The 14519-nt window shown below is 38.5% G+C and overlaps 1 protein-coding gene across 6 annotated transcripts in view; it reads right to left on the bottom strand.

Moving 5' to 3' along the window:
• Positions 1-12289: 12289 nt before the first annotated feature.
• Positions 12290-14519, bottom strand: part of LOC111381467 (pentatricopeptide repeat-containing protein At5g18390, mitochondrial) — an 8803-nt gene continuing 6573 nt past the window's right edge. The window contains exons 4-7 of one of the 6 annotated variants that reach the window (XM_023005254.1): positions 13877-14022; positions 13738-13804; positions 13602-13651; positions 12335-13026 (exon numbers count right to left, since the gene is read on the bottom strand). The gene's annotated coding sequence lies outside the window, so the exon portion shown is untranslated. Of the gene's footprint in view, positions 13652-13737; positions 13805-13876; positions 14023-14519 lie in introns of all 6 variants that reach the window. The other 5 variants (XM_023005255.1, XR_002700346.1, XM_023005253.1 and 2 more) reach the window with 5 other exon arrangements.

The following is a 14519-nucleotide window of genomic DNA, read 5'->3' as shown; positions in this document are numbered from 1 at the left end:
AAGCTGATGGAGCTTGAGATGAAGATGGTCAAAGTAGAGATGGTTCGAAGGGCTTCGGAGGAGGAAGCTCGTGAAAAGACTACAAAAGAGGCAGAGGCTGCGGAGGCCCTGAAAAAGCCTTGACTCGCAAGGACTCCAGAGAAGTCCATTAGTTTCTTGGCGAGTCGTGAGAAGGATATAGCCCCTACAATGTTGGATGCTTTACCTGCTGAGGTCTAGGGTGCTACTTCCAATTTTTACAAATTCTAGACAGACTGGTGGCAGATATATACGTCCACTTGTGATGCAGTGGACCTCACCAAAGTAATAGTGAGTCAAAGCGTCCATACCATGGGCATAGCGCTGGAGTGTCAGGAGGCCCTTGTCGACATCTAGATGAAGAATAAGGCCTCAGTTGCTAAGTTGGCCTCCATTGAGGAAAAACTGAAGAAAATAAGGGTCGAAGCAGAGGAGATGAGGGCCCAAAGATTTGAAGACTCGGTGAAGTTGGAATCTGCTATAGTCCAAATTGATACTCTGAGAAATGAGGTATATGAGTCTCTCAGTGTGAAGTGGCTTCTTTGACTATGAAGGTGGAAATGTCTAATAACCTCTAGAAGCTCACTAATGAGGCTTTGGAGAAAGCTAATTCAAAACCTTACTGGGGCCAGAGATGCCAACCAGTTTTTAGATGGTCAAATAAAGTGTATATAAATGACGCCAAGGCTAGGCCGAGGCGGAGGTGGCAATGGATGAGGCAGCAAAGGAGTATGTAACCAACATCCACCTCACCGAGGACTACCAGCGTTTTGGGGCTTATTGGAACAACTATGCCTACGCTGAAGTGCTGGGAAGGGCCGATGAGCTTTATCCTAACTACAACTTGGCAGAAATAAGGTCTGAGTTTGTGGATGAGGTGCCTCAAACTCCAGCCGAAGAAGCAGCAGATGAAGCAAACAGAGAAGAAAAAGTCGAGGAAGCTTCAGAGGCTCCTGCTACTGAAGCAACTACTACTGAGGCACCCTCTTCTTGGCTACTCCCAAATTAGGATGGTTTTCATGAGATAACAACTATGTAATAGCCTCAAACCCATTCTTGTAATATGAATTGTCCATTAATGAAATGAAACATTCTCCAAGTATTTTGTGTTCATTTTCTTCTATCTATGCTTGACATTACAAACTTAAAGCTGAGATACATAACTGAATTAACTAATAGATAAGAGGTAACAACTTTGTGTTCAAAGATTTCGTTTCTAATGATATAGGTGATATTTTGAATAGAGCACTCAAATTTTCAAGTTAATTACTTCACTTTGAGATAAGCAAAGCTTTGTTATACCAAGTTTCGTCAGTTATTACTTAACCTTTTCAATATTAAGTGGTTAGGGTTTATTCATACAGAGGATTCTCTTCTTTGACATTTAGTTTCGTCAAAGAGAGGCAAGTGAAGTACGCCCCGAAGTTTTGGCTAGGTGATCTTCTTTTAGGATCCAAACCTATCCTCCGAGGTGCCCAAGCTTCCCTACACAATGGATGATTCATCCATGTAGAGGCTTCTCTCTTCGAAATTCAGCTTAGTCAAATAGAGGCATGTAATGTACGCCTCGGAGTTTAGGTGAGACGATCTCCTTTTGGGATCTGGACCTCTCCTCCAAGGCATCTATGCTTTCCCACATAGTGGATGGTTCATCCATACAGAGGCTTCTCTCTTTGACATTCAGCTTTGTCGAAGAGAAGCATGTGATGTACACTTCGGAGTTAGGCGAGGTGATCTCCTTTTGCAATCTAGACCTCTTCTCCAAGGCGTCCACATTTGGACAAACATTCGTCATTTCTGAACTTGGATAACTTTGAAAGTCAAACTTTTATTCATACTTGGATTTCATACAAAGGCTGGGAAAAATCGTCCAACAGTACATTCATTGATAATAGATTCTAAAATGTTCAATGTTCCATGGACGGGGTTGTATTTTCTCACCCCAGGTCTTCAATCCAGTATGTATCAGGTTGGATCTCTTCCATAATTTTGTAGGGGCCTTCCCAGTTCGAACCTAGGGTGCCTACTCCTGGTTCTTTGGAGTATAAGAAGACTCTCCAAAGGACCAGGTCGTTAATTCGAAAAGACCTCTTCTTTACCTTTGAATTGTAGTACATGATCATTTTCCTTTGGTAAGCTGCTAGTCTTGATTCGGATTCATCCCTCTTTTTTTTGATAAAATTAAGGTCACACCTCCAAAGTTCATCATTTTCACTGAAGTGTAGGCGATGGGGTAATGGTAGACCGACTTCAACTGGGCTCATGGCCTCAGTACCATAAGCCATCGAGAATGAGATTTTTCCTATAGGGATTCTGATGGTGGTTCGGATTGCCCAAAGCACTTGTGGCAATTCATCAACCCATGCCCATTTGGATACGTCTAGCTCCCTATTTAGGACATGTAGCAACCCAAAAATTTTAAAATAAAATTTATTTATTTTATATTTTATATATTTACCTTCTTTAAATTTGAGGATTAAAATGAAAAATGTCTTAAATTTCTATTTTATTTGTTCCAAATAATTAGATATTGATAGAGCGGTATTTAATATATCAATATTAAACTCATTTTATAGGTCGTAATTAATTAAAAATATTTGACTCGAGGAAAAGTTATTTTGGATAAAAACACATTAAGTTAGACCCAAATGAAAAAAATAGGATAAGTAGAATTTTTTATAAATTATAAATCAATTCATTTTCTCTCTCCAAAAACGTGTGAGGTGAGTATTGAATTTTAATTTTAATTTTAGTTTAATATTAACATATTTTGAATTTGATGTGATAGCTAGCATCCTATTTGGATAACTATGAATTTGTTATTAAAATATAATCCAAATATTTAAACTAGATTTTACCCAATAGGGTACATATTTTCTATTATAACTCAACCACTTTTTATTATTATAAATACTATACAATGATTTTATATTTCATCACACCAAAATTTATACACGTGAGGGGGGGGTTACTTTTGGGAACTAGAAGACAAGAAGTCATTTTGCAACCATTATTCACTAGAGCTTTGAAAAGATTTTGGGCATGTAATAGTTCATTTTATTTAGCGAGGTAAGATACTTTATGTGCAAGTGTTTTTGTTTCCTTATATTTTTATATACAATTAAATATGCATAAATTGCCAGTGGGCATTCGGTGTTTTTTAAGAGATATGAAATCCTACTGGATTATAAAAGGACCTAAGATGGGTGTGTCGTTTCGTCAATGATATACTCCATAAGATCAGAGTGGTATGAAATGTAATTTTTATTGTTATATATTTATATATGAAAACTGCATGTATCTTATTGGGTGTTTTCGAATACTCTACAAATTTTTACATGTTAGTTTGGGTCGATTGGATTTGTGGTGGGGTGGTGATGCGAGCTGCCAAGAGGATCATAGGAACAGAGAATAATTTTTTCATAAAATTTTTCTACCTTCGTAATTGTTTGTTGATTTATTTTAAGACATGTTTATTGTTATTTTTCAGATACGATTGCTATGTTTATTTTAAATTTATGAATGACACAGTCATTATTTATTAAAGAATTTTATTTTGATATTTTGTTATGCCAAATTAAAGGAAAAAAATGAATTTTGGTAACGCTCCGGTGTTATGAAAATTGGGGGCGTTACAGGACGTGCTTGACCATTTTGTTTACAGCATTCGCTTGGCCATTGGCCTGGGGGTGATGATGTGTAGAGAAGTGCTTATTGATCCCCAAGCTTACCACAAAGGCCTCTGACTTACTTGTTGTCGAACTGTCTTCCATTTTCAGAGACGATCAAATGGGGAATTTCGAACTGGCATATGATATTTTCCACAAGAAATTGGAAGTATTTTCTTCTGTGATTTTGGTTAGGGGTTCGGCTTTGACCCACTTGGTGAAGTATTCTATTACCACAATTGTAAAATTCAGACTCCTGCTTCAACACCTTCTAGGCCAAAGTTAGACTTCCTGAGTGGTTGCCACAAATACCCTCATAGACTTCCCTAAGCACATACATGGCTTCTTCTCCTCCCACCGGAGAAGGGAGGATGAAAAGCCCCTCTTGTAGAGTACATTATCAAGGAATACGAAGTGAGCTAACCTTCGTCTCAATTTGTAGGCCTCCTTTTTGTTGTTGGGGAAAACCTGGTCTTTGAGATAAGCAAGGATAGATTGCATGCAAGTGGAAATTTCTTCCATCCACATTACTTCTGGAGCCTCTATGGATGGTTTCTAGAGGTGCTCAACTGGTACCACAGTTAGAAATTTCAAATCCTTACTGCTGGCAAGCTTTGATAGTGTATCAACGTGTGCGTTCTCTCAATGCGTAGGATCTGGATAATCTCAAACTTTTCAAAGGATGGGAGCAATTCCATCACCAGCTTCAAATAAGATGTCATGCTTTTGTCCTTGGCTAAGAAGTTGCCATTAACTTGGCTCACAACCAGCTAGGAGTCGCTGTGGATAATCAACTTTCTTACTTACATTTCCTTGGCTAATCTAAGGCCGACAAGGAGTGCCTCATACTTAGCTACATTGTTGGTAGCTCTGAATCCGAACCTCACCGCTGAGTTCAATTTGTGACCTTCAGGGCTCACGAAGACCATCCTAGCTCCTGAACCTGTCTCTCCAATCGACCAGCCCACGAACAAGTTCCACATGGGGGGGGCTCAATAGGCTCCATTACGTCCTCTACTTCGGGCACATTAGCGAATTCTGCCACAAAATCAGTTAAGCTTGACCCTTGATGCTGCTTTCACTTTAAAAAAGATGTCAAATTCACTAAATTCCACTGCCCATTTAAGCAACCTCCCAAAGGCGTTAGGCTTTTGAAGTACTTGCCTTAGGGAAAAGTTGGTTAGGACATGTATTGTGTGGGCTTAGAAATAGGGCCTCAATTTTCTAGAAGTCGTGATCAGGGCCAAGGTTAGCTTCCCATATCGGGATAATGTGTCTGATGCAAAAAGAGCCTTGCTGGTATAGTATATTGTTAGCTGGGTAAAACCTTTTTCTTAGATTAGGATTGCACTAATGGCCTCATAAGAGACGACCAAGTATAGTTGTAGGACTTATCCAGGCTTGGGCTTCAAGAGGAGGGGGGCCTACCCTTGATGCCTTTTCAGGCTCTAGAAGGCCTTCTCATACTCCTCTGTCCATTGAAACTTGTTTCCTCCTTACAAGATCTTGAAGAACAGGATGCACTTATCGGTGGCTTTCGAGATAAAACGGTTGAATGCAACCACACGACCAGTTATGTACTAGAAATTAAGGCACGAATTTTCTTCGGGTTGGCTTCTATTTCCCTTTGATTGACCATGTATCACAAGAACTTCCTAGACGCAACGTCGAACGTACATTTAAATGGGTTGAGCCCTATCCTATATCTCCGTAAAATCTAAAAAGTTCGTACAAGTGTGCCACATTGTCCTCCAACTTTAGGCTTTTAACAAGCATGTCGTCTACATAGACTTCCATTGTCTTGCCTATGAGATTCGCGAACATCTTGTTGACAAGTCTTTGATAAGTAGCCCCTGCATTCTTCAAGCCGAAGGGCATCATTTTATAACAATATAGGCCACTATCCATGATGAAGAAAGTGTCCTTATTGGCTAGGTACATGAGAATTTGGTTATAGCTTAAGTAGGCGTCCATGACGTCAACAACTCATGTTAGACGATGGAGTCTACCAATTGATCCTTGGGGCATGCCTTATTGAGATTGGTAAAGCCGATACATACTCTCCATTTCTCGTTGTGCTTCTTCACCAGCACCAAGTTAGAGAACCACTTTGGATAAATGGCCTTCCTAATAAAGCCACTTGTGATCAACTGCTGAACTTCTTCCTTTAAAGTCTCATATCTCTCAGGGTTTAAGGCTCTTCTCTTTTGTCTATGAGGGACAACCTTAGGATCGATTTTCAAGTGGTGGCAACTGACTTTGGGGTCGATGCCCATCATGTCCTTATGCCTCAATGCAAAGATATCAACATTCCTACTTAGGAAGTCCTTAAGTTTTTCTTTGAGATCTGTCGAGAGGCCCTTATGAACTTTCAATATTTTGGCGAGATCCCAAGGTCTATCGGGAAACTTTCTATCTCCTTTTCACACTTAGCAACGCGAGGATCGATTTCATCAAGCACAGCACTTCCCATTTGGAAGGAGCATCAATCATTTCAACGTCTTCATGCTCCGAGGCCACCTCATCTGGGGCAACCGCCATGTTCATGTCCATGTCTATGTCTATGTCAATTAAAATGACGTTGACGTCCTGGTGTTTAGCATTCCATAAACAGCTAAGGTAGCACTCTCGTGAACCTTTCTGGTCACCCTTCACGATCGCCACCTCATTTTCGATCGGGAATTTTATGCGCAAGTGGTAGATGGAAGTGATAGCTCCCAAATCTTTCAGTGCGAGTCTTCGCAGCACCTCATGATAAGCAAAACGACTATCGACAATCAAGAATTTCATGAAGTTCAATGAAGTTTGAGATGACTCTTCCATTCCCACTGCAAGTGTGATCTTTCCCCTCAGAGTGATGTTATCTCCGGTGAATCCATACAAGGGAGTGGTGGTAGGAGTTAACTCATGATCCAATATCATCTTATCAAAGGTGGATCCAGAAATGATGTTCACTAGACTGCCATTATCAATTAGCATTTGTTTGAGCCCATTTCGAGCTATCAGAACTCTTACAACAAGTGTATCAAAGTGGGGAAAACGAACCCTTTGTGCATCTTCTTAAGTGAAGACGATACTTGGTTCTCTCTAGAGCTTCTATTCACTATGTAGCTTGTCAATTGAGGGTGTTTCACCTCTCGGGCATAATTCTTTTATGCGTTTTGTGTTTCGTCGCACACATAAAGGCCTCCAAATATGGTATCCACCTCATTTGTTGGAGCCTCATCTTAAACCTGACGATCTCTACACTATTTGCGCCCTTCCCTGGGCTTTTCCACATTTTGCTTTCTCCACAAACGAGGAGATACATCCCTCTAACAGGAAGTAGCTTCCTCACGCCCAGATTGCTGATCATACTCAAGTGGGGGCCTATTTGCTGGAGGTGAATCATTCCTTCCCTCATCCCTGAGACTTGCTCATTGGGGGTGACGTGCAAAGTCCCAACCATCCGCATTATCATGGGAGTACGAGTGGTAATACAAACAATGTTGGTGGGGACTCGAATTCTGCCTAGGCTTAGTCTCGAGCCTTGCCCTCACCCTTTTTCCCTACGGGGAGGCCTGTTGTGAATCTTCAACATCTCATATGTTCGTAGCCAATGTTGCATCTTCGTAAGCCAGGGTCGGTACCACGTTAAAAGCGGTGGCTACAAGTGCTTGCCCTAAGTTTTTGTTACCAGTCGAATTCATATGGTAGTCCATCAAATGGAAGATCGGTCCTCTTACACACTGCCTTTGTGAGGCGAGAGGCCTCTACTGGCCCTGTTCCTATGTTCAATTAACTCATTAATTATCTGTTCCCTCATCATTTCAATCAATGCATCATTTCATCCATAGAGCGCAATAAAAAGCTTTTCAAAGATTCCCCAGGCACTTGTCTCATGTCCTGGAGGCATTGAATGGGGGCCTTTCCTTCCTTTCTTATGGCGAATCATTTCAAGAAAGTTGAAGGCCTTGCACTTTACTATCGGGGTAGCGCATCTCAAGCTCATGTGAGTTTTATAAGTGTTCAAGTGTTTTTCTGGGTCGCCTCTCCTGTCATATTTCGATATCTTCGGTATGACATAATGATTCGATACTTGAGCATTCCTCAAGTCTCTCAAAAATAGTAAATTTTCATCATTGTCGTTTAAGTCACTAGACCTCTGTTGTTCATCCGAATCATTGCTTTCATTGGCCTCATATTTGGATGGTGGATAAGAGGGGCCTACTTGATACTTTGCCTCATCTTCCTTCCTTTGATGCTTATTTCTTAGTCGAGTAGCGTGGGGGGCATTTTCTTCCTTTCCTCCGACTGCTGAATTGGAGGTGGGGATTGTGGCCTCACGCAAGGTTTACGAAGCTGCTGTTACTGCCTGGGCCTCGGCTCTACCGAGCTAATTCTGTCAAACACACTGTTGGAACCTCCTAGGTCTTTGTTCTAGCTCATACGCTGACGGGAAGTAATCTTCCATATTGTATGGGACTTCGATAAGTTGACCAGAGGCATAGTTGGTGGAAATTTCAACCTCTACTTCTCTTTCAATAGGGCTAACTCCTCTCCCATACCTAGGAGATATGGCTCGTTGGCTTTGAACCTCATCTTCCTACAGGTATTGTCCTCCCTAGCCCTGCATTTGCATCAACAGCTCTTGCATGGCTAAGTTCTCATTGGTGATGTTCCTCATAGTGGCTGCCATGGTAGCTACTTCCCTGGTGAGCTGGGCTGCCACTCATATTCCACTTCTTCTGTGATAATGGTGAGATCGACAATGACCAGTTGGAGCTGCCACTAGTGGGCCCATACCAGCGTTCTCTCTCACCCGTCTAGGGAGTACATCTTCATCAGACTCATTTTCCTGGATTCATACTTCAAAAAATTTTCAACTTGCGGGACTTTCTCTTGTTCTTTTTCAAGAACAAATCCTTTTTCAAGGGGGGTGCCCAAATATTTTTCTTACAACAAGCTTTCACCACACGGTTGCTCGTGGTTATGGTATAGTTTCCCACAAACGACGCCAATCTATTGACCTCGTTTGTCGTTAGGGCCATGTGGACAATAGATACCGGACCTACCCACACACACGTAAGCCAAGTCCTACACACTAAGACACAACAATTGTCTAGAATGGTCTAAGAAAGGGGGTGGGAACAACTTAAAGGTGTGGGACGACAACATTTGGAATCGGGCAATACATTTGAAGAACGATTGTACAATAATTACCAATCATAGATGATCGATATTATGTAAACTTAATTGTATTTGTAAAAGAATAAAATGGAGTGAATTGTTTCGTATTAACTTTATTATTTTGTATGCAGAGTTGCATTAGCCTTACAATGGTGACATGGGGGAAGTATTTATAGTAGTGCAATGTGAATTGTGCCCCTCAAATGGGAGTATACGTGGCCTTATCTCCATAATCCATACATCTAATTCTAGACATCATCTTTTGTAGAAGTTCGAGAAAATAAAATGAAATTAGGTTATTATGTTATGATGATCTAGCACCACAAGCCTAACTCATTCAAGAAACGAGTCATGGAAGCTCAATCCATTTAAGATTTTTAAAGCCCAAGCCATAGGTAAATTAAAAGTCCAACAATTTAAAAGATTAAGTTTAATTAAATTTGATTATAAAGATTTAATGAATAATTGGGTTGCCACAATGGTCATCTACATGAAATTTCATATAGGCAACCAAGATTCGAATCACCACGTAAATGTTTTTATAAACTTTTATGAATTATTTTTTTAGGCTTAAAAACTCTTCAAATTCTTAGTTAAAGAACAAATTTAATAAATTTAATGATAATACATCTTCCCCATTTAGTTTTCCATTAAAAAGAAACGTTACAAGAAGTGGAATGTCACTTTTTCACTACACCCCTCAAATTCGAATTTCCTCTTATTTTCTCTCAAAAAGAAATATACTTCATGTCAATTTAAGCTAAGAGAATAATAAGGGTGAGAAGAAGAAAGACTTCCTACACATTTTGTTCCTTGATATCCAAAAAAATTCAATATAGGTAAAGGTGCAAGTGTTTAATTCGTTTCAAATTATGATTTTCGATAACTGTTTTAATGAAATAGTACCTCCGGGTATGGTGCTTCGACACTACAATAATTTGAATGATTATTTTCCAGCTCTACGTGTTATGATAATACTATAGTAATTGGATTTTGCCGAAAATCCATCTACGTGAGATGGTATGAATTTATAGTTCGAAATTTTTAATTTGACAACGAAATGCACCAATGATATGTATTGAGTTTCAAACTCATGGGTTAATTCCCTTCCTACAGGTTGAAAGGATTTTCTTTTGGGCGTGGATGATGGTAAATGATGATGCGACATGCCATGGAGGAGCCGATGATTTAATATCTTGAAATGTTTACGTTTTCTTTAAATTAGATTCCTATGGATGTCGTGTGTAGATCTATTCTACGAAAATTCTTTATGAATAAATTATATTTGAAAGTAGATATGTGCTATAGGAATAAATTTACAAATTATCGTTTACAAAAAAAAAAATAGCGATTTAAAGTTTTGCTATCTCTTAAAAAGAATTCAGATTCTACCTCGTCTTTAAAAATTCATAACTCCTTCGTTACTTGGTATTTTTATACAAAATTAGTGGTAATGGATAGCTTCATAAGTTAGCTAATGAATAAATTTTGAATAATGTCAATCCGATATCGGTAGAATTTTATATGTTGCATAAAGTAAATTGCACTAGTAGAGTTGTCGTTTTTCCAGCTTCTACTTTGACTTCAAAAATTCATAAATCAATCGTTACTTGAAATTTCTGGATGAAACCATTTAGATTTGATAGTCTCATGAATTAGCTACTGAATAAATTTGAAATCATGTGATTTGGATATTTGTGGAATTTTATGTCATTTTAAGTGAACTGCACCAGTTTACATTTCAACTGGGTTGCTACTAAATTTTGAAAAATATTTTAATACCTCATATGATGTCGATGGAAGCTAATTTTTAACTATGTCATATTATAAGAAATTTCCTAGTTTACATTAAAATTTGATGAAGTTTCAAGGTCGATAGCTATGCAAACAAATTTATTTTGACAATTACCGTTTGAAACAAAAATTAAAAAAACATTACTTTTTAAGTTTTGTCAAAAATTTCACGTCAATAGTCGTTACATGTATGGAACCCATTCTAAAAATATTTTTGAAATTGTTTTCTTTTAGTATTGAATTATTGTTAAAAAAAAATTCTTCAATTATATTCTAGAATTTAATCAGTATACCTTCCACTAAAAATATATTTAAAAAAATTTTACAACTAAAGTACAGTTAATCTCCTGACGTTTCGATACATACAGGTTGGGACGTTACATCTTTGACTTGTTAGCCCACTTTACATTTATTAAATGGCAGAACCGCCACTTTGTTTGACAAGATACTTGTAAAGGAATAGATCTCTTGAAGGAAGTGATAGTGAAGTCGCCTTGGAAGCCATAGCTTCGGTTCATGGGCCTCAACGGTCTCAACAAAACCACCTTGGCAAGTGCTCTTTGGACACGAAGACGTTGAGCCTTGGTCAAGGCGTTGACTTTGATTCCGTTGTGCAGCCTAGGGCCTCGACCACTAGGCCACATGCCTTGGCTTATGTAATGAGTCGGCCATGTGGAGCCACTAGTGACGAGATGTAATAAAGATCAAGACATTGTGACAAAAAGAAGGAACTAAAACTTTCAAAAAAGAAAATTGCGGATAGTGCATCTTTCCCAATTCAGCATAAAACACAAGGTAATTCAGGATTAACTAATCAGGAGATTACCCTATGTTGGGCTTATCTTTATAAATTAATTTTAAATATTCCAATCACTTTTTATTTACATTTTGAATGATCAACATGTACTCTCCATTAATTCAATACTCATTTCGATCTATTTATAATTTCAAACACTTTCCAAATCTCTCTATGGAAAAATGAAAATTGTAATTCTAGGAATAAGCTATTAATATTTTTAAGTTGATGATGATGATGATTTGCTGATCTAACCTAGATCACCCATAACATGGATGGACTAATATTAGATCAAAAACGCTTCGGCCTTACTTAGGAATGTCAAACGGGCCGAGCAGCTTGTCGGCTCGACTTGTTAAAGCTTAGCTCAGGGCACAGTTCACGAGCTCATGGGCTCGGCTCAGCTCGACCCCGGCCCGGCCCATGAGCTCATGGCTTGTGAACTCACGAGCTCGTGGGGCTAGCTCAGCTCGTTATTAACGAGCCACGAGCTCGTAGGTTTAAGGGCTAGGCCCATTTCCACCTCTAGGTTTACTAAATTGACATATTTTACTAATTATACAATAAGGAACGCAAATAGCCATTGCCATCTCTAGGTTTCCTAAATTGACAAATTTTGCTGATTATACAATAATGAATGCAAATCATAAATAATTGTTAATCAAATTGTGAACTGAACAAATTCCATAAATTAGTCTTTCATACAATAAAGCAGAAGAGAGGAACCAAGTCGTTCAAGAAAAATGTAAATAGTAATAAGCTGAAATGTGTTCTGTTCATTTCCTAGACAAAACAATAGGAGAATCAAAGCAGAAAATTAACTGAAGAAAAATGTAAATAGTAATAAGCTGAAATATGTGCTGTTGTCATTTTCTAGACAAAACAATACGAGAATCAAAGCAGAAAATCAACTAAGAGAAATCAAGAATACCCTTAAAGTATCAATCTATGCTACATTCATACATGTGTAAAAATTTGGTGGTTGACTTCTCGAATTTCTAATTTCGTACGTAAGGAAACTACAAAGCATGATTAGTGCTGCTGCTGGCTATAGACTATCAATTGGCAAGTTCTTAAAAAGAATCCCAACTTTTCTCCAAATAATCAGCAGCAGGAAGACAACAAATCAAGAGCATTCAAAACACTATAATTAGGGTTTCGTATTGACACTTTCAGTTAAAAAGGCCCCTGTAGGAGAGATCAATTTCCAAATTACGACTACTGTAGGTGATCACATGAACATTGATCAAATTTCCTACTTCCCAGAAATTGTCACGTAAGTCAGGAGAGGCAATGTACTCGATAGCAAATCTGGAATGCACATTGGAACTTGAGAATAGCAAATCCTGTTAGTATCATCATTCATGGTTTGGGTGCTGCAAGCACATTTGTTTCCAGCCGGAATGGGGGCCTTGCCAATGATGCCATCTCTGTACTTGAAGGAAAAGGTAGTGGAGTAGTTGAAGCGTCCTGAATCAGAACCAGAGCACTTACCCCCATACATATGATTCTTCTTCTCCATTGATCTGTGGGAGGCACATTTCCCTTATCCTCTTGCTTTGATAATTCTACATCCATTATCTTTAGAAAACATACTAGTAATGAGAAATTGGAGAAGTGAAATATGGACAACAAACAATATAGTACTCACTGCAATAGAAGGAATTGCAATGAATACAGTGCTCTCGTGTTTGACGTGGAGGGTGAGAACTAGTGACTGTCTCTCCCTGAAAGCTTCAGGCACTAAGCAGAGATGGCAGCTGCTTTCCAAAATTAAAAGTAGAAACCAGAAATTACAAGTGAGCTGGAGCTGGAGGGGATCGGATTTGAGATTTGGTTGATATAAGGATGGAGATGATGATAAAGAGTGGTTGGATAGGGGACACTAGTTAGATGTGAGAGGCAAGCAAACAAGTATAAGCAGCCACGTCAATTTTACAAGTCCAAAATGGAAGGTAGATTGAAAGCTGCCATGTCCTCTACAATCTTAACTGTGAACAGGTCAAAGTACAGAATAATGCATTGCACCAATATTACCAAAACTTCTTGTAAAATTAACTAAAATGAGCGGAAAATATTGTTGACGTGAAATATGAAATTTAGACATCAAACCACGTGATAAAGCCCGAATCACAAAGATATCCAATGGAAGTGACCTTTGCTTTTACAAGTAAGCTGAGACTTCAGAATTGAGATTTTGTCCAATCTGTCAAAGTAAGGATAAATTCCATAAGCTGGGTCATATTTAAGCCTCTTCAGCATTATCAAAAGAAGCACAGGTGTTAATCTTACAACTTTCAGCACCTTTCTCTGCCCTTGTTGTTCTTTCCCAAATTGGAACTAAGTATTGAAGCAAACACTGAATAGATTTACAACATGACAAGTCAGTAGAAGCCCAAAGAAGAAGGGAAGCTTGAACACTAATACTTACCAACAGAAGTTAACACCATCAGGTCCCAATTCCCAGAACTTGGAACAGCATAAGCCAAGTTCTGAGGTTCCCCCTGCTGATACACATAACCAATCTCGCAGAGAACTAACTCCTGGCCAATGCTTAACAGTTGGTGCCCACCCAACCTTCCAGAATGCACAAATAAAAGTGAATCAAGACAAATATGTATGCTGATGAACTTGCAATAATTGTTTATGAAAAGAAAAGGGTAAGCACGTGATTGAACTGAATAACCTCCTCCGAAACTTAGTGAAGAATTGAGGAGAATAAAAATAAGTTATTTCATTGATTCACAGGAACACAATAACCTTCTTCAAATAACTTTCCTTGATATACCATGAATATGGACATACTATACACATGAGATTGAGACCTCTCAAAATGGAGAATATATCACAACATATTCTCAAAAATCTACAAAGGTTTATCAAGAAGCTTGAGCATCCTCGTTGCAGTTTTCCAGTAATCTACCAATAATCGCGGCTCTCTTAGCTTCGCCAGTATTAATAGATTCAACTAGATAAAAATTCTCAGTTTAGTGCTAAAAAAAAAAAAAAAAAAAAAAAAAAAAAAAAAAAGAAAGAAAAAGAAAAAAACCAAAATTAAAAATTAAGAGAAAAAA

The sequence above is a fragment of the Olea europaea genome, unplaced genomic scaffold (assembly GCF_002742605.1).
Source record: "Olea europaea var. sylvestris unplaced genomic scaffold, O_europaea_v1 scaffold231, whole genome shotgun sequence".
NCBI lineage: Eukaryota > Viridiplantae > Streptophyta > Magnoliopsida > Lamiales > Oleaceae > Olea > Olea europaea.
Note: the sequence above shows the minus strand (reverse complement) of the source record. Positions and strands in the feature narration are given on the sequence as shown.